At 47.6% G+C, this 19,935-nt stretch overlaps 1 protein-coding gene across 2 annotated transcripts in view; it reads right to left on the minus strand.

Moving 5' to 3' along the window:
* Positions 1–14,168, minus strand: part of LOC139054403 (prolactin-releasing peptide receptor) — a 167,965-nt gene extending 153,797 nt beyond the window's left edge. Inside the window, exon 1 of one of the 2 annotated variants that reach the window (XM_070531341.1) lies at positions 14,035–14,168. The gene's annotated coding sequence lies outside the window, so the exon portion shown is untranslated. The remainder of the gene's footprint in view (positions 1–14,034) is intronic. The other variant, XM_070531339.1, reaches the window with a different exon arrangement.
* Positions 14,169–19,935: the final 5,767 nt, after the last annotated feature.

The following is a 19,935-nucleotide window of genomic DNA, read 5'->3' on the forward strand; positions in this document are numbered from 1 at the left end:
TGCTTGCTCATATTGATAACCTCATTTCTTCATTGGGTCAATTTTCTAAATCAATCCAGATACCTAAAGAAATCCATTCTTTCAAAAGAGGGATAAAACGCAGTCGGGAATTACCGCTCAATTTCAATTCTTCCAGTGATTTCTAAAGAAGTAGGGAAAATAATGCATGGGCGAATTCTATCGCATTTTGATCGTCATAATTTTCTAGAAGATTTTCAACACGAATTCCGAGAGCATAGGTGAAAGGAAACAGTGCTCTTAATAAAAAGATGTTTTTATAAAAGCAATCAACCACAAAAACTTTCGATGCGTATTAACTACCCATTTTCCAAAGCATTCGATCTTATTAACCAGAAAATTTTACTTCGCAAGTTGAAAGCGTATGGTGTCCGCGTGTTTGTGCTTCTAGAATCCTACTCGCACCTCCAGAATCTCTGGCTTGTGCTGGCAACACAGCCCATATAAAAAAAGATGGCTACTATACTCAGGGCCACGGAGGCACCTTTCGCTTGGCGCTGTGCTGAAGTTTCTGGATTGTGGCGTCAAATCTAGGTGTCGTAGTCGAAAGGATACTTGCTGCCGATCCCCTTACGCCGGTCTCGTCGGCAATGAGAAAGCGGAAACAGTTACGTCAAACGTCCGGCTTTCTTGGAGAGCCGCTACAGGTTTTATTCTTTAATATGCATTGACTTTCAAGCGAGCAGGAGGTTGTGTCCTTGCGGGCGTCCCAAAAGGGGTTGCTCTCTGCTAGGCAAGATCCCTGACTGTTCCCGCTTCATCCCGCGCTGCGACTCGGTTGCAGTATGCCGCATAGCTGCTGAGCACTCCGATGCGCGCTGTGAGAGAATTAAGAACTATGCCACCAGATTTGCCGATTTAGTTATTGTCCCACCTTTACAAACGCCACTCTCCTTTTCCTATTTATCATCTCCTTAAAGCGCCAGCTTTGAGGCCAAACTCGAAAGGCGCGCGAGCTGTCGCCCGCCATATCGCTTTGCCGATATAAGCAAACCGCAACGTGTTTTCTGGGGCCGAATCTTATAACGGTTCGGAATACGAACCGTTCGCTTCACCACTTACGTCACTAGATGTGCCACTCCCAAGCCGGCGGTGGAAGAAGGGGAGTACGCGACCAATAGATGAGAGGGTGCCACCTCTGAAGTGTACGTCACTATATGACGAGCTAATCGAGGAATTGCAGAATGTTTCTGCTTGCAAAACAAATGTAAAATATAAATTAAATATTATACGCCAAGTTTTGACGTATAAACTAGTGGTGCCGGGCGTTTACGCAATGCAGTAGTAATTTATTAATGTCATTCTTTTTCATTCTCAGCCCACAGGCGGTATCGTAAGCGTAAATGAGTTGGCCACGGAGTGGGCAGAGCGCAGCGCTATGTCGTCTGCTACCAGGAGCTGGCACGATGCATGCAACAGGAACGCACTAACAGCACTTCTCAAATAGATAGCGCTACAAAACCGTGAACTGGTTCTTAGGGGACACCATTACTAGCCTACTATATCAGTTTTCCTTCTTTTTTCGCCCTGCGTCATCGGCTCGGACATGACTCGCTCGCCGCCGCGCTGCCGCTATCCCTGCGATCTGCCCCACGGCGCTTCGCGTGATCACGGTATACGGGCCCTGCATTTCCTGCGCGAAGTCAAATCGAAGAATGTGGTGCTGACGGTGCGCGTTGTGCCATGAAATTGAGAAACAAAGTATGACACTCCCGAAATAGAGAAAAAAGGGCAGCCAAATAAGAGAGCTCTACAATACCTTCCCGTCCTGACTGTATAGTTTTATCAGCCGAACGAAGGAAGCGATGAACCAGCCTAGGTTGAACCCTTCTGACTGCTGAACGGCGATCTGCAAGCTATTCACACTGGCGATAGCACTGGGAATTCAATCTCACCATGCAAATATCTCCTTGGCATTGACTTTGAAGCTGAGGTCACAGGAAAGCTGACCCAGCCCTTCAACGGGCCAACACAGTAATTGCGAGAGCAACTTTAATTTAATTTAATTATGGGGTTTTACGTGCCAAAACCGCTTTCTGATTATGAGGCACGCCGTAGTGGGGGGACTCCGGAAATTTCGACCACCTGGAGAGCAACTTTGTGGACAATGTCGGCAGCAGGGATCTAGGCAATTCCGACGAATGCTTCGCGTCCGACTGAGCTCTGGGAGCTGCAGGCCGGTGGCAATGAACCCCAGCGCGCAATATTCCTTCCTCTGCGTGGAATGGCCACTCGTACGCTTGCACCCGAGTCTCCTCCATTTGATAGCGTAGCCTGCAAAAGGTCTACTTAGAAAGCCAGCAAAGGCGGTGCAACTCACTATCCGTCACTTCTTCGAAAGCGTATCGCATTTCCAGCCGCGGTCGTTACCGAAAGAGCAACGCCAAGCAGACGACGAAGGCAAGTAATAGCCTCCGAAGCAACCAACGCACGCGCGCGCGACGCCCGCGTGTCTCCGGGGACGCGCGACCGGCGCGCACGGCCAGGGTCACAAGCCAACAGCCAAGCCACAGCAACGGAACCCAAAGCGGACTACCCCTTCGCCGGTTCCTACGACCGGTTCGCTTTGAAGATGATTGACATATGCGTGACGTATTCGAAAATTGCGATACCGCCCCGCTGCCTCTGACGACCTGTGGCGTAATCAAAATTTTGGCCAATCAGGTGAGGCCAAAGGAACGGTTCCCCAAGCGAACCGTTATAAGATTCGGCCCCTGGATGCGCGTGGGACCGCGGCCATGAGCGAAGCATGGCGGAACGGACATGTCAAGTGAGCGCACTCTCTCTGCCGGTCAGGCACAAGCGAAAGACAAGACGAGCAGTCATATCGAGCTGCGTTCCAGCTATCGTAACCCGCTGCAAACATACCGAGATAACAGAGCACAACACTTCGCGGCGCTGGCGTCAGTCCAAGCTGGTCCCGGCCACGCTGCGGAGCGTTTGTGTTAAGCGTGCTGACAGCTGTACCTCGCTGTACCTGCGCTAAAGTGCTAGTGCCTGCCCTAAAGCTCGGGCAGGAAACTAAACATAGGAAACCAAATTAACCTGAAGCGTAAATCAGTAAAATTTATTAAACGCCTGCCTAACGAAAGTACTCTCCACGATTTGAAACACCCGCATGGTATTTAAAATACATAAAGAGAAAGCAATGGCGTAGGGTCGAAAAAAAAATTACCGACGATTACGTTACTTCCTAATGCGAAATTTGAGCGCAGCAAATAAGCTGTTTCACCTTTTCGATAGATTGAGGCAAAGAAATCGAGCAACACATGTATGCGCTATCACAGAATTCTTTTTTTTATTTTTCACACGTATTCCTTTAACAAAGACTGCACTAACAGTTCTTGACAGTCATGAAGGAAGCTTTGTGGTCGGAGAAATAGACTGATATATGTTCGACTTGGTACACCAATGCTTGATTCTCAAAGACGAGATCTATACAAGTGCCTCGCGAGGTTGTCACAGCCGTGGGACGCGTTACGAGCGAGAGGAACGGGATGTTCTCCCGCATAAGTGTTAGGAAATTGCTGTTTGTCTTTATGTCAACATTAAAGTCCCCCACTACTAACATCGGTGTGGATCGATGGACGGTTAATGCGAGTTGCAGGAAGTGCACGACGTCTTTCGTGAGTGCGGTAGCGGACTCACGAAAGCGGTATCAGTCGGTCGCTGCTAGCGCTGGGGGGATGAAAGGGGGGCGGAGCTGGTTACGAGGCCGACGACGACGCGAAACCCAGGAACGGACGCCAAAGAGCCATTTGTGTAGCCAGCCCTCCTCCGCAGTCTCTCCTCCTCCCTTCCATCATCCTCCCTCGCCCGGAGAGCCGACAGCGCGCATGCGCGGCGGCGGAGCAGATTCGTCGGCGAGAGGCCGACGACGACGCGAAATCCAGGAACGGACGCCAAAGAGCCATGTGTGTAGCCAGCCCTCCTCCACAGTCTCTCCTCCTCCCTTCCATCATCCTCCCTCGCCCGGAGAGCCGACAGCGCGCATGCGCGGCGGCGGCGGAGCAGATTCGTCGGCGAGCTGGTTACGAGGCCGACGACAACGACGACGCGAAACCCAGGAACGGACGCCAAAGAGCTGCGCTCTAAAAGCCACCCCCGACTGAGCTATCAAACTAGCATGATGTGTCCCCATTTTTCCAATGCGCAAATTTCTCATTCATGTCAACCCGTCGTGGTTGGTTAGTGGCTGTGGTGTTGGGCTGCTAAGCACGAGGTCGCACCATCGAATCCCGACCCCGGCGGCCGCATTTCGATGGGGGTGAAATGCGACAACACCCGTGTCCTTAGATTCTAGGTCCCCCAATGACTCGCCTCATAATCAAATCGCAGTTTTGGCACTTAAAACCCCATAATCTAATATAATCTTCCGTGTTGTCTGCTTTCGGGAAACGATGAAATAATGCATTGCTGCCTTTCTACAGCAATGACACGTCCCTCATAATTGTACGCAGCAACAGCCTTTTTTTTCTTTTTTGCGGAATTGGGCATAGCGGCATGGCGACAACCTGGAAACTACCGAGAAGCTTTTCAGCGCTCACCATAATCTGAGAACCTGTTTCACTGCAAAACTGAGCCTGGTTCCCGGCCGGCTAATATAGCGAGCGACATTGCGGAAGCGCAAATACCTGGCGCACAGAATGCATCACGTTGATTTAGAAAATGGCAGGTGAATAATAATAATAATATTTGGGGTTTTACGTGCCAAAACCACTTTCTGATTATGAGGCACGCCGTAGTGGAGGACTCCGGAAATTTTGACCACCTGGGGTTCTTTAACGTGCACCTAAATCTAAGCACACGGGTGTTTTCGCATTTCGCCCCCATCGAAATGCGGCCGCCGTGGCCGGGATTCGATCCCGCGACAAAATGGCAGGTGAACTTTACATCCTTAAGGCAGCAGAGGTACCAAGCTTTTGTTCATTCTCTGTAATAATGACAGCGCTAAAAGGTCAGGTTTTTCAGCAATTTTCTCGTGCGCTCTTGAAAAAAAAAACGATATTCATCATGGGAATCACAGAAAGAAAATTACATAGAACAGCAAGGAAATAAAGTGTTATCACATTTTCAAGAATTGACAAAAGTGAACTCTTTGCGTATAAATGTCACCAAGACATAGGTTGTGCCTTACATGCCTGAAAAAAGAACGCTGATAACGCTAATTAACATTGGCATATAAAAAATATTTCATTATTGTTCATCCGGTTTTACCTCCTGAGAAAGATGTCGCAGCCTCTATTTTACCACACAGAACTCTGGGATTATGGTCCAGTAATGCTTTGGTATCAATTCAACAGGAAGCAATATAAATAGCTGAATGTATGTCCACATAGACCAACGCCTTCTCCAACATACACCAAGAACAGCTGACGATGAAAAAAGAAAGCGGCTATACTTAAACATATACCACTTTGGGGCTGTAGTGAAATGGTACGGGGTATTTGGAAAGGGCTCAGTGCCAGCACGAAAGTTTGCAAACGCCGTTCTGTACTTAAAATCAGAGGTCGTATCGGCGTCGGAACGTAACAAAAGCGCGGTGGACTGACTGGGTGCAAACGGTAAACACGCAGATGGGGCAGATGCGTGTCTGACATGCTCTGGTGAAAATACTCCGTTCTAAACAATTTTCAAGTGTTTTGGTATTTCATAAGTACTTTTGCAAATCAGTATTCATTAGAGTAACGGATATTTTGTGGTATTTTGCACTCTTAATGTTGTTTTTAACATACTCCTACAGGAGGTAACACTGTTCACGCGTGCACGGCATCTTGCACATCACGATTGTTCGCCGCGACATCTGTCCAGAAAGGAAGGCCGCGTGCTGCCGTGCGACCGAGGCATTGGCCGGCAGCTGGCGTGCTCCGCGATAGATGAAAACAAGGCCCGACACACAACGAGCAGACGCGAAGCAGTGAATGTGCGCAAGAGCTTTCTTCAGTATTCCGACCAAGGTGGGACTTCGATATTCAACTACGCCTGCCTGCCTTTTTTTGAAGCACAATGTTGCTGCGCTGTCGAGCGCGTGCCTGAGCATTGACCGCGATAGCTTCATAAATAAGAAGGTAAGGCTGGTAAACATTGAAAAGCAGAATAATGGTAAACCAGCGAGATAGACGAAAGAAAGACAGCAGCAGCGAGTTCAGATATTGAACAAAAGCTTCCCCTAATTCGGCTCGACGAAATAAAGCCCGTGAATGACCAAGAACTTTGTCTTGCTTGCACAATGCCAGACATATCGAAAGTTTCTTACAAGTAATGAAATACGGTTCTCGGTACTCTGTTTCTACCACGGTATTTTGAAAATGTGTGTATTTGGTACTCTACTGAGTAAGGACAGGCCACCATCAAAATCTGAACCTGGAAACATTTAACGCTAGAACATTATCTAGTGGGACAAGTCTAGCGGTTATATTGGAGGAATTGGAGGGCAGTAAATGGGATATAATAGGGCTAAGTAAGCAGGACAAAAGAAGCATATACAGTGCTAAAAAGCCGGCACGTGCTGTGCTACCGGGTCTTAGCAGGGAGACGAGAACTAAGAGTCGGATTCCTGATTAATAACGATATCGATGGTAACATACAGGAATTCTATAGCATTAACGAGAGGGTGGCAAGTCTTGTTAAGCAACTTAATAAGAGGTACAAATTGTAGGTCCTACAGGTATGCGCCCCTACATCCAGTCATGATGACCAGGAAGTCGAAAGCTTCTATGAAGACGTGAAATCGGCGATGGGTAAAGTCAAAACAAAATACACTATACTGATGGGCGACTTCAATGCCAGGGTAGGCAAGAAGCAGGCTGGAGAAAAGTCAGTGGGGGAATATGGCATAGGTTCTAGGAATACCAGGGCAGAGTTATTAGTAGAGTTTGCATAACAGAATAATATCCGGATAATGAATACCTTCGTCCGCAAGCGGCATAGCCGAAAGTGGACATGGAGGAGCCCGATTGGCGAGGCTAGAAATGAAATAGACTTCCTACTCTGCACTAACCCTGGCATCATACAAGATGTGGACGTGCTCGGCAGGGAGCGCTGTAGTGACCATAGGATGGTAAGAATTCGAATTAACCTAGACTTGAGGTGGGAACGGAACAAACTGGTACAAAAGAAGCCGATCAATGAGTTAGCGGTAAGGGGGAAAATAGATGAATTACGGATCAAGCTACAGAACGGGCATTCGCATTTAACTCAGGAAGAGGACCTTAGTGTTGAAGCAATGAACGACAATCTTGTGGGCATCATTAAGGAGTGTGCAATGGAAGTCGGTGGTAACTCCGTTAGGCAGGATACCAGCAAACTATCGCAGAAGACGAGAGATCTGATCAAGAAACGCCAATGTATGAAGGCCACTAACTCTACAGCTAGAATAGAACTGGCAGAACTGTCGAAGTCGATCAACAAGCGTAAGACAGCGGACCTCTGGAACTATAATATGGATCGAATTGAACAGGCTCTCAGGAACGGAGGAAGCCTAAAAACAGTGAAAAAGAAACTAGGAATAGGCAAGAATCAGATGTGTGAGTTAAGAGACAAAGCCGGCAATATCGTCACTAATATGGATAGGATAGTTCAAGTGGCTGAGGAGTTCTATAGAGATTTATACAGTGCCATTGGCACCCACGACGATAATGAAAGAGAGAAGAGTCTAGACGCATTTGAAATCCCACAAGTAACGCCGGAAGAAGTAAAGAAAGCCTTGCGATCTAGACAAAGGGGGAAGGCAGCTGAGGAGGATCAGGTAACAGCAGATTTGTTGAAGGATGGTGGTCAGATTGTTCTAGAGAAACTGGCCACCCTGTATACGCAATGCCTCATAACCTCGAGCGTACCGGAATCTTGGAAGAACGCTAACATAATCCTAAACCATAAGAAAGCGGACGCCAAAGACTTGAAAAATTATAGACCGATCAGCTTACTGTCCGGTGCCTACAAAGTATTTACTAAGGTAATCGCAAATAGAATCAGGAACACCTTAGACTTCTGTCAACCAAAGGACCAGGCAGGATTCCGTAAAGGCTACTCAACAATTGACCACATTCACACTATCAATCAGGTGATAGAGAAATGTGCGGAATATAACAAACCCTTATATATTGCTTTCATTGATTACGAGAAAGCGTTTCATTCAGTCGAAGCCTCAGCAGTCATGGAGGCATTACGGAATGAGGGTGTAGACGAGCCTAATGTAAAAATACTGAAAGATATCTACAGCGACTCCACAGCCACCGTAGTCCTACATAAAAAAGCAACAAAATCCGGATAAGTAAAGGCGTCATGCAGGGAGATACGATCTCTCCGATGCTATTCACAGCGTGTTTACAGGAGGTATTCAGAAACCTGGAGTGGGAAGAATTGGGGATAAAAGTTGATGGAAAATACCTTAGCAACTTGCGATTCGCTGATGATATTGCCTTGCTCAGTAACTCAGGGAACCAATTTCAATGCATGCCCACCGACCTGGAGAAACAAAGGAGAAGGGTGGGTCTAAAAATTAATCTGCAGAAAACTAAAGTAACGTTTAACAGTCTCGGAAGAGGACAGCAGCTTACGATAGGTAGGGAGGCACTGGAAGTGGTAAGGGAATACATCTACTTAGGGCAGGTAGTGCCCGCGGATCCGGATCATGAGACTGAAATAATCAGAAGAATAAGAATGGACTGGGGTGCGTTTGGCAGGCTTTCCCAGATCATGAACAGCAGGTTGCCATTATCACTCAAGAGGAAAGTGTATAACAGCTGTGTCTTACCAGTATTCACGTACAGTGCAGAAACCTGGAGGCTTTCGAAATGGGTTCTACTTAAATTGAGGACGACGCAACGAGCTATGGAAAGAAGAATGATGGGTGTAACGTTAAGGGATAAGTAAACAGATTGGGTGAGGGAACAAATGCGAGTTAATGACATCTTAGTTGAAATCAAGAAAAAGAAATGGGCATGACATATAATGGAAAGCGTGGACGCGAAATTGAGGATGAGGTCAAGTTGGGGAATACAAATCAGGATGTCAAACTGAACCCGAACAGTAAACCGTAACCGATAGCGGTTACCGGTTCGGCAATAAATGGTTGAAGCGGAACAGGCGCGAGCGGGTGCTGAATAGTTTGCACAACTCTTGGACTACCTACTTCTTCAATCGGCCCAACCTAAGAGCAGATTGTTACGGCTCACGTTGCCAGCGAGAATGGGGATAGTATGTGCGGGTAACTATGGTCACGGCGGCAGCGATGCTTGAACTTCTGAAGTCGGCCATGCCAGTTGAGCGCCGCGGCCGAAAATTGGTGCTCCTCGGCATCAACGCTTCGGGAGACAGTTGGGCCAACTTGCTACTAAAGCTGCATAAACACCGGGAGCGGAAAACGACGACGCCCTCGATATCAATGAGTTCAACTGCATGAATCATTGTAACTGCGGTCTCATAAAATCGATCACCTTCACAGGACGCGTTAACTGCGGCTGGCTGTGAACGGCACGCAGAATCTGCTTTTGGTTACGTGCCATGGTTCAACGCATGTTTGGTGCTTAGCCAAGCAGAGTACAACCCTCTTCGAGTTGTAGAAATTATTCGTGGGGCACAATGTGCTTGATTTTGACTTCATTGTCCACCCTCAGGCAGCGCGAAACTATACGTGTCATGTGCAGATGCGCAAGGAAGATCGATGCATGGTTCAGCACAGACCGTCCTTGTTCATCGTTCAGAAGCATCAATGTCCTCAGCTACTCCTGAAGGGGCAGTAAACTGAGCGAAATGTCAAATGGTGGGTTCTTTCATTTCAAGTTGTAATTTATGTTATAGAATGCAAATTCGCACTGCCTTCGGCACAATAGATGCAGCCACAGGGTTCTCACCACCTAGTAACGCGAGTGCAGTCAACTAGAATTAGCGCTAGTGAATGTTGGTGATGACAGCAGCAAAATGACGGTAATCACGATTTGATTATTTGTACGAACGGTCGAATTGATGTGAACGAGCGGCATAAAAATAGATAAAAAGATAGATAAAAAGGTAGAAACTGAATGCTCACTGACGGCAGCACGTGGTACCACTTGACGGACACAAATCGGTCACTTGACGGCGATACACGGTAGCACAACCTGTAAGGCCACGTCCATTCATAGCCGTTCGGAGGAGTGGCGTAGTGCAGCTGCTCGCCTTGGCCGAGTCGTGCTGACGCTGCCATTGTGGTATTCGATGTAGCGTTGTCGTACTCGGAGACCATGTGCACCAGGAAAGAGCAGGCCTCGATATTCGATTAAGCGGCCTGGTAACGACGAGAGGGGCCGTGAAAGTCAGCTACCAGCATTGGAAGAAACGAGGAGGCGGCGCTTTGGCGCTCGGAAATCAGCGCTCGTGAGACACTCGCTTTCCCAATCGCAACCACCGACCGGTGTTCTGCTGCCGAGATGCCGGCATATTTTTACGCGTGGCACCTGGCTCAAGCGCAGATGGCGCGCGAGAATCGTATTACGAAGCTCGTATGAAGAAGCAGGAATGACGAACCAACAAACATCACGGCATCACAAGCAGGAGCATATAGTCATTGGCCCAATTTAGTAGACAAGTTGGTCCACTGGGTCGGCAAGCTATTCTCGTGGTAATGCCATGCCATGCATGCGTGCATGTAATGACATTCATGGCAATGATATCATGGCATGACGTAACGACCATGCAATTTATGCCAATCATTTTACGACATAACTTGAAAATCGTGTCTGAAGGGTCCGCATACCTTTAGCGCAATCCCAAGCGAGCAGTGCTTCACGGCCGTCGGTGAGTAAAATGGCGCCCGACAGGCGGCGCTACGCTTCTTTGCGCAAAACGCAAACGCCAGGCCATAGAGAGCCGAGACATAGCGATGAATTCGCCGCTGCTATTGGTCAAGTGGCAAGGACCGTTCGGTCATCACATGGGTGTTGAATTGTCTGCTGCGAGCTTCACTGGCCAGCAAAACCAGCGCAGCAGTGCACGATAACGAAACTATCCAACGGCACGGGCCGCGCACAATCGAGCGCCCGTTCTCAACGAGTTCTTCGAGGAATCCAATAGAACTGAACAAGGGCCATTTTCTTGCGTCTGCAATGATCTCTTTATTACGAGTGGTTGAGTACTAGTGGCATAATTATAAGCAGTGCCTCACGTTATCGGGCTAGTACTTCAATGTCCCGGAGAAGTCTCAAATCGTGTCCCGCATTTACCTCAATCTCTCGATTACTTATGTTCGCGATAATGTTGACACGTTAGATGTTCTCGAGCATTACCCTATAACTTTAGCTTGTCTTAATATTTGCCTTTGTATCCCTTTTAAGAAATATGCGTCATATCATTGAACCCATTCTAGTCATCTCATTGATGACATGCATGTCATGACGTGGTTGTCATGAATCACACAAATTACATTACGTGATGGCGTCGTCATCATTTCTTTAACTGAATATGAGGATGTGTGGCGAAGCACGCGTGGATTACATGACAAGAACGACATGAAATGGCATGCTCATGCATGTCTTGTCATCAATATCTTGCAATTTACTACATCCATGTCATGACACGCTTGTCATTCATGTGAAGACATTCATGTCATGTCATTTATGTCAAGTCGTGCACGCATGTCCTTCCTATCCACCATATACCGGGTTGAAGAAATGAGCACGACAGCATCAAGTCTTTGATAGAATTCATGTGATGACATACGTGCCATGACAAGCATGCGATGTCATTGATGGCATGAAATGACTTGCGTTTGTATGTCTTGCTATTCATGTCATGGCACATATGACATGTTATAAAATCTATGTCATTCATGTAATGGCATTTATGTCATGTCTTCTATGCCAAGTCATGCATGCATGTCATTTAGATCCTGATATGCCCGGTATTTCATTTAACTTGGGCCAAACCTAAAAAATATACAAATGCTGCGTAGCTAGACAGAACCAAGGTAACGTTGTTTGCGGTCGCTTGGAGATGCTCGAATTATTTTTTTTCCATACCACCGAATTAGATCATTAGTCCTAATTACTTCATCAACTTCTCAATTATAACTAGAATAAACGTGTCAACTAGAATATTGTAGAGAAACTTGAGAAACTCCCAATACAGCTTCCTGTTCCTCAATACGTGCTACATAAAAGTGTTTTTCTGAGAGTGAAAGTTGGCCGCGAATACGCGCAAAGTACCTCGAGCGGCCAATCACGTGGCAATTTTGCGTGTATTTGCGGGCCTACATACATACACAGATACATACATACGTACGTAAGAAAGTAGATAAATAGAAAGGATCAAAACGCCCGAAGTTCACAATCCCTTTAATAACGCGTAATTAGCTAAAATTCATCGTCCCCACTCCCAGCGGATACGAATCGTCGCCGTCTCACACCAAGGTGGCGCGCCCTGGCCGCTGCCTGCGTTAAACACACGCGTGCATAAATGCACCGAATGGCCAGGACACAACCGTCCCCAATTGCTAACAAACGCAGGCAATGGGTTCCACCGGCTCCAAAAGTAAACTCTCATTCATCTTTCCTCTCTTGAGGATTTTATCGAAAATAGTAATGTCGCAGCTCAATAAATCGGGAAATAAGCAAACGTTATTACCACACATAAATTCCCCTCCGTCAGCACATGCTGGTTTGGCACTTCACTAAAAAAGTCACGCGCATCGGTGAGGAGCCACTGTGTGTGTGCGTGGACAGCACTTGCCTTTTATTTTAAAAAAAAATACCTAATAACTCCTGTCGCTTACAGTGCGGTTATTCAGGGGAAGGACGTCACTTCCAGAGGCGGTCTAACTTGTATGACAAATCGTAATGTTGAGGTAGCTAAAGAAAATGTATCATTAATTAAGCATTTAATTATTGATTTCGGGCCAGGAGATGCAATCATATAAACGAAGCCGCTAATCATAAAGTCATATCCGGTTAGCGGAAATACCGAGATCACCACTGGACCGAGAGTTGGGCTTATTGGTTGACAGTAGCCATCTGAACGGCAGCACGAATAGAGGTCTCGTGGTTGCGGCCCTGTTTTACCGTTGCGATGCAGATATGCGCTATCAACAGTTTCCAGCTATTCATCCCCAAATTAGATTAAAAGAACGAGCAACGTTCCAGTTAGTTTCGGCTCGATTAATGCGTTGGAAAGCTTTAGAAAACTGTCATCTAGATAGCTAGCGCGATTCGTGGCACATTTTGATGAGGGATAAATCAAAATTCCTGCTATTATAACACTTCTCTTAGAGATCACGACTAGATCGCTTATTGTGCAATTACATGTGGCCCAAAATAAAAGATCAAATCGGTAATGAAGTGAGATTTGTCGTATGTTCTTGTCTATTTGCGATCACCTATTTGCTTTCTGCACATTGAATTTTGTCGTACCTCTCCACTTGAAGAGGCATATATGCCACAGTAGGTTTTTCAAAGTATCTGCTCGAAACGAAAAGCACAAGTGATTAGATCATGAAGACGAGGACCACGGTAGAGACACACATCGCGTATACAGTGCCACTCTTAATGATATTCTGCTGAAAGGATTATCTTCGTTGCGTGAGATTTATTGCAATATGGATTCTACCGAAAACCATGAGTTGAAACATCTCGAACAACGGTGTTCAAGTCCCACAAGACCGACAAGCTCCTGTCAGCAATCCTTACAAACACCAGTTGAGCAAAGTAAGACTGAGATGCCGCCTTGTCACACGATGATTTGGTGCCGACATAATAGCACCCGGTTGTATTTCGACGTAAAGGTTTCAAGAAGTTCAAATAGGGCGCAAGAGCCCTGTTCTAGCATAGGTGGGAATGCGCAGCTTTAAGCGGGGATTTGTATTCTTGCCCGCCCATCAAACAAGGCTTCGTAACAGTGCGGGCATTGACTTGATTTTTGTAACTGCAAAATGGCTGTATGGCGATGGCTTCTAAACATTACATACTACATCGAGCACTAGAGGCGTCAGGAGAACGGCGTCGCACAAGTCGAAGCGCACGCCGTCGAAAGACTGCCGCCACTTACGTTTGCTGCGCTCAGCCCGAGTCCCCTGGCCGGTCATCCGAGAGTGCCGGAGCCGGCGCGATCGATTCCCACAACGCCGCGCGCGCGCGCATGCGCAGTCGACCCCCGCCCTCCTCCTCCTCCACTGCAGCCGCGGCACTTCTCGGCGAGCGTTCGCACCGGGACATCGCTCTTCCTGCAAGTTACGCTATTCTCACCTTTTTCTGCCAAGCAATAACAGAATTTTAACACCTCGTTAATTAGATTAAATTCTAGAGTTTTACGTGCTGAAACCACGATCAGATTACGAGGCACGCCGTAGTGGGGGACTCCGAATCAATTTCGACCACCTGAAGTTCTTTAACCTGCACCCAATGCAAGGTACACACTTCGCCACCATTGAAAATGCCCTCGCCGCGGATTGGATTTGCCCCGGCGACCTCGTGCTTAGGAACACCAAAGCCGCTAGGCAATGACGGCGGGTGAACGCTACGTAAAAGACGTCAGCATGTTTCTTACTGCGGGTAATAACAACTTGGCCAGTTTCTGTCTGTTCAAATCTAACTGCAATATTTTGAATGCTCTCGAGCATGTAATATTGTTATATTGCTATGAATCTCTGATAGCGTTGGCGTGCTTCAATTTAGTGTGTAATAAGTGGCGAGTCTTAAATTCCGGCGAAGGTGTCTTACATGAAATTACCAAGACACACGAGGTTGATGCCGAGATATTGAAAGCTTCCCGAGAAAGGACGTCAGTGGTATTAATGGTGTGCTTGTACGCCTGCTGGGATGGTCTGCAATTTAGTGCAGCATGTCCCGCTTTTCTTTTTCTCTTTTTTACATTCAAGCACATTAAAGTTGTTTTTTTCACACACCAGGATTGGATCAAGTTTAAGTCAGACTTTAATGTGGTAAAGAACGCAGTCGTCTGCTAATAGGATGATATATTGTATGGAGGAAGGTAAGCCATTTACGTAAATCGAAAAAAAAAAGAAAAGGCCCTGGACCGTCTTCTCTGATGCACCTGGAAGAACTGGAGACCGAGGAGAGGAATAATTATTTGCAAAAAGAAATCGTTGGCAAATTGAAAAGCTTTTGTCCTGTTAAGAAAAATAGCCTGTAAGTTTAGACGGGAAAGTTTCAAGACGAGAAATTTGAAAGAGGCTATCATAATCTAACGTCGTAGGGACGGTGAAGAACGCGGTAGCGATGAACTGGGCATCACAAAACTGGCTCTTTATTGGGCGAACCTAGGTCTAGCAAAACAACTGGCACTCAAAGCACAACGATAGCGACGACCACAGTCGGCGATCGTCGAAATCTGCCGGTTAAGAGCGTCGGCTTTTATACACAACGCGTTGAACGTTCGAGTGTAATCGTTGGTGCTCGCGTGCCTTCCAGAAACTACTACATATTTCGGGTCGCGCATACAATTTTATTACACGAAGTCCGGTGACAGCATAGAAAACAAATGCAATCATAATTAAGGGTTCGACGAAAGTTCGTCTGGTCAGGCATGGAAATTAAGGAATTACGGTCACTGACCAAATCTGATGAATAATCTGACGTTTCGGAACCGCGTACGGGTTCCTTGTTTACTGAGTTAGACAAGAAATCGTCGTCACGTATATAGCCAGCACGTGACGTAATGAACGTGCGTAAACGGCAGGCATAGTCCCTGGTGTCCGGTTCATTGTAGCTGGCGTCGATTGAATGATTAGAGATTCTAGCAGCCGTGGGGATGACACGTTCTTTTCTTTAGCAACAACATTGGCATTGTCCCAGTCAATCTTGTGATTATATTCATGCGCATGCTCGGCAATGGCGTTCGTCGTGTGGCTGTTATTTCTTACATCACGTTTATGTTCCCTGAGGCGTCTGGTGAACTTCCCTGTTTCACCAATGTATACTCTGTGGCAATCAGCGCATGGTATCTTATACACAACTCCTGGGAATGATTCAACAGGTAACCTGTCTTTCACATTCATGAGCTTGCTGGTCGGGATGTGGCCAATGCGCAAATCGTATTTCGAAAATACGCGCGACAGTGCCTCGCTGATTCCTTGGACGTAAGGGATGGCTGCACGTGCACGGATTTTCGAGTTGTTCTCCGTGCTTGGCTCTAATATCCGCTTCTCGGTCCTGTGTATGAAACGACTAGGGTAGCCGTTGCGGGTTAGTTCACGGTGGATCGTGCGTAATTCCTTCTTTAGTGCATCGTCGCCTGAGCAGACGCGTACGGCGCGTGTTATCAGGGACGACACTACGGATGTCTTATGGCCGACAGGGTGACAAGAATTAAACTTAAGATAACGACCTGTGTGTGTAGGCTTCCTGTATACCGGGAAGGCGAGAGCGCCCCCATCCCGACGAACCAGTACATCCAAGAAAGGCAACGAGTTGTCCCTCTCGTGTTCCACAGTGAATTGTATGTGCGCATTTGGGGCGTTCAGGCAGTCCAGGAAGCGTTGGATGTCTTGTTTCTTCAAAATACAGAAACAGTCATCCACGTAGCGGTACAAAACTTTAGGTGCCGGGTTGAATGTGGCCAGCACTTTTCCTTCCAAGGCTTCCATTACTAGATTGGCCGTGGTGACCGATATTGACGCTCCCATTGCCGTTCCATGCGTTTGCTGATAAAGGCTGCCACCATAAGAAAAATACGCGTTGCTTAGACAAAACCGCAGCAGCTCGCTGAGTTCGGGGACGTCGAAGGGCGTGCGACCAGGAAGACCACTGTCTGCTTCTAGGGCTTCTTTGCATGTGGGTACTGCCAAATCCACTGGGATACTAGTGAAAAGCGATGTGACGTCGAATGATACCAAGGCGTCATCTTCACTCAACGTGATGTCCTTTATCTTTGCTGGATGAGTTTGCTGGATCAGTTTTCGACGTGCGTCGAGGTCTTACCGGAAAGAGGGCTCAACACCTGGTGAAGGTAGCCCGATAGTCGGTAGAGTGGTGACCTGGTGAAGTCAACGATAGGACTAAGTGGGACGTCAGGCTTGTGGACTTTTGGCAGGCCGTAGATCGCAGGCGCTGATCCGTTCGTGAAGAGCAAACGGTGATAGAGACCCACGTGGTGCGGAGGGACCAACTTGAACAGCCTGGTCAGCAATTTTTGGAGTTTGGTTTGTAGCCTGCTTGTAGGGTCATAAGCCAGAGGAGCGTACGTATAATGGTCTTCGAAAAGGGCCAACATCTTCTTGTGGTAGTCGCTCTTATTAGCAGGACCGTAGCGTTGCCTTTGTCGGAGGGTAGAATGGCGATGCTACTGTTATTCCGTAGGCTTTGAATGGCTTGCTTCTCCTTTACCGCGAATGCGTTCTTGCACCGTGTCTCCGCATACCGGAAAGTACACCAATGGCACGGTTGCGGGCTTCTTCTTGCACTTCAGAGGGAAGTTGACTGACCGCACGTTCGACTGCACAGACCACATCTCTTGGCCTTGGCGGTTTTTCCGTGCTGAAGTTTAAACCACGCTACAGTACCGCAGCTTCCTTCTCGGTCGGTGTGTACGAAGATAGGTTGATGACGTCTTGTGACATATCCGGGTGGAGTGCCTCTAGTTTCCTGTCTTGTGACGTTCTATGAAGGCGTTCTCTCGTGGTTGCCATGTAGTTTGCATGCAGTTGCACTTCTGGGAAGTCCACTGGGATCAGGTGCTCAAGCTGCCGACGTGCAAAAAACGTATCCGTTTCCAACTTTCGAAGTTTTTCGCGGCGTTCAAGAATACGTGCTTGTAGGAGCTTCCGCTCAGCCTGACGGATAATGACGGTGTTGAGCCCTCTTGCCGGTAAGACCTCGACGCATGTCGAAAACTCATCCGCATTTGTAGCAAAGATAAAGGACATCACGTTGAGTGAAGATGACGCCTTGGTCTCGTTCGACGTCACATCGCTTTTCACTAGTATCCCAGTAGATTTGGCAGTAGCCACATGCAAAGAAGCCCTAGAAGCAGACAGTGGTCTTCCTGTTCGCACGCCCTTCGACGTCCCCGAACTCAGCGAGCTGCTGCGGTTTTGTCTAAGCAACGCGTATTTTTCTTATGGTGGCAGCCTTTATCAGCAAACGCATGGAACGGCAATGGGAGCGTCAATATCGGTCACCACGGCCAATTTAGTAATGGAAGCCTTGGAAGGGAAAGTGCTGGCCACATTCAACCCGGCACCTAAAGTTTTGTACCGCTACGTGGATGACTGTTTCTGTATTTTGAAGAAACAAGACATCCAACGCTTCCTGGACTGCCTGAACGCCCCAAATGCGCACATACAATTCACTGTGGAACACGAGAGGGACAACTCGTTGCCTTTCTTGGATGTACTGGTTCGTCGGTATGGGGGCGCTCTCGCCTTCCCGGTATACAGGAAGCCTACACACACAGGTCGTTATCTTAAGTTTAATTCTTGTCACCCTGTCGGCCATAAGACATCCGTAGTGTCGTCCCTGATAACACGCGCCGTACGCGTCTGCTCAGGCGACGATGCACTAAAGAAGGAATTACGGACGACCCACCGTGAACTAACCCGCAACGGCTACCCTAGTCGTTTCATACGCAGGACCGAGAAGCGGATATTAGAGCCAAGCACGGAGAACAACACGAAAATCCGTGCACGTGCAGCCATCCCTTACGTCCAAGGAATCAGCGAGGCACTGTCGCGCGTATTTTCGAAATACGATTTGCGCATTGGCCACATCCCGACCAGCAAGCTCATGAACGTGAAAGACAGGTTACCTGTTGAATCATTCCCAGGAGTTGTGTATAAGATACCATGCGCTGATTGCCACAGAGTATATATTGGTGAAACAGGGAAGTTCTCCAGACGCCTCAAGGAACATAAACGTGATGTAAGAAATAACAGCCACACGACGAACGCCATTGCCGAGCATGCGCATGAATATAATCACAAGATTGACTGGGACAATGCCACTGTTGTTGCCAAAGAAAAGAACGTGTCATCCCCACGGCTGCTAGAATCTCTAATCATTCAATCGACGCCAGCTACAATGAACCGGACACCAGGGACTATGCCTGCCGTTTACGCACGTTCATTACGTCACGTGCTGGCTATATACGTGACGACGATTTCTTGCCTAACTCAGTAAACAAGGAACCCGCACGCGGTTCCGAAACGTCAGATTATTCATCAGACTTGGTCAGTGACCATTATTCCTTCAAATGTAATCAACGACAGCATTCCAGTAAGTTCCAAATCGCGCAGGCGCGTCTTGCGCTCAGCGAGAACATTAAGTTGTTAGCGAGTGAAATGCAGTCCCCGGAAAAAGGACAAGTAAACGTGTCAATGTCTCGTGCTATAGAAAGCATCATCGCGGTGCTGCAAACACGAGAGTAAAAATAAAATCCCACGTAGTAAATAAAAATAACAAACAAACAATGTTTGGGACTTCGTCATCGCTGGAAGAAAAGCTTATGACGTTTAACATGAACTACTTCAGCTCGCAAGTTGCGCCTCTGTGATTGCGCAATGCCGTTTGGCACGACCTTATAGTCCACAGCTCCAATAAGTCGGATGATCTTGTAGGGTCCGAAATAGCGTCGCAAAAGTTTCTCACTGAATCTTCGTCGGCGAAACGGGGTCCAAACCCAAACACAGTCACCGGGTTGGTATTGCACGAAGCGTCGTTGAAGATTGCAGTGTCGGCTCTCCATCCTTGCTGGCTTTTGATGCACAGACTGGCAATTTGTCGTGCTTCTAAGGCGCGCTGCAGAAAGGCGTCGATATTCTTTTCATCGGTGACGCGCGGCATCATGGCGTCGAGAGTCCACGCAGGGTTGCTGCCGTAAACCAGCTTGAACGGCGTGATCTATGTTGTTGCTTGCACTGCCGTGTTGTAAGTGGACGTTACGTATGGAAGGAGAGCATCCCACGCCTTGTGGTCGACGTTGACGCAGTACATT

The sequence above is a fragment of the Dermacentor albipictus genome, chromosome 1 (genome assembly GCF_038994185.2).
Source record: "Dermacentor albipictus isolate Rhodes 1998 colony chromosome 1, USDA_Dalb.pri_finalv2, whole genome shotgun sequence".
Lineage (NCBI taxonomy): Eukaryota > Metazoa > Arthropoda > Arachnida > Ixodida > Ixodidae > Dermacentor > Dermacentor albipictus.